The sequence below is a fragment of the Sorex araneus genome, chromosome 2 (assembly GCF_027595985.1).
Source record: "Sorex araneus isolate mSorAra2 chromosome 2, mSorAra2.pri, whole genome shotgun sequence".
Lineage (NCBI taxonomy): Eukaryota > Metazoa > Chordata > Mammalia > Eulipotyphla > Soricidae > Sorex > Sorex araneus.
In genome coordinates, this window is record NC_073303.1 from 153,822,242 (window position 1) to 153,823,026 (window position 785).

Genomic DNA, 785 nt, shown 5'->3' on the forward strand with positions numbered 1-785 from the left:
TTATTAAAGCTCTATGAGATACAAAGTTATTCGTAGTTGAGTTTTTGACATACAGTTTTCCATCTCTTATCCTGCGACCAGTGTCAATTTCCCTCCACTAGTGTTCCCAGGTTCTCTCTCCTACCCTACAGCCCAACCCCCAGCCTCAACCTGCCATCTCAACAGGAACCTTTTAAGTTCAGTTATTAAAGTTTGAGTCTCGTGATTTCAGTGTTGTTCACTCTGTGGTTTGGATATTTGGTTTTATCATCCCTTAACTTCTTTACACACTATTTATTCAATGCCTACACTCTAATGTCAATTCTGTGTCCCTCAGAAAACAGTAGTTTTTGTGCTCATTTCAGCATCACATAAACTAAAATGTGAATGATAGAGAAAAGATTAGCATGGAACCCTTATAAGGATGACACACAAATGCAAGAAGTATCCCATACTTAAAAAGAAAAGGAAAGAAAATAATAGGTTTAAATAAGAATCAACAGTTATACTTCCAATCATTAAGAATTATGTTCTATCACCTCCTTCAGAGGTGAATATGGTTGGTACTCTCTCTGTTTTATCTTGTTCCGCTCTGCTCTTGATTTATAGGTAAAAAGTGCTTGACACCTCAGATGGGCCTGAAAAATGTCACCTTCACTAAGAAGAAAAGTTTTGAAACTTGTTCATGTTTCTATTAATATGATCACTGTCTGCTTCTAAAAGAATTTATAGGTTTATTTTGAAATTAAAATCTTGATCATTGGGACTGGAGTGATAGTACAGTGAGTAAAGTACCTGCCTTCCAC

At 36.1% G+C, this 785-nt stretch overlaps 1 non-coding gene across 1 annotated transcript; it reads left to right on the forward strand.

The window, feature by feature from the left end:
* The first annotated feature begins 331 nt into the window (after nucleotides 1-331).
* On the forward strand, nucleotides 332-438 carry LOC129402890 (U6 spliceosomal RNA). The gene has a single exon (XR_008628917.1). It is a non-coding gene; the product is annotated as a U6 spliceosomal RNA (small nuclear RNA).
* Nucleotides 439-785: the final 347 nt, after the last annotated feature.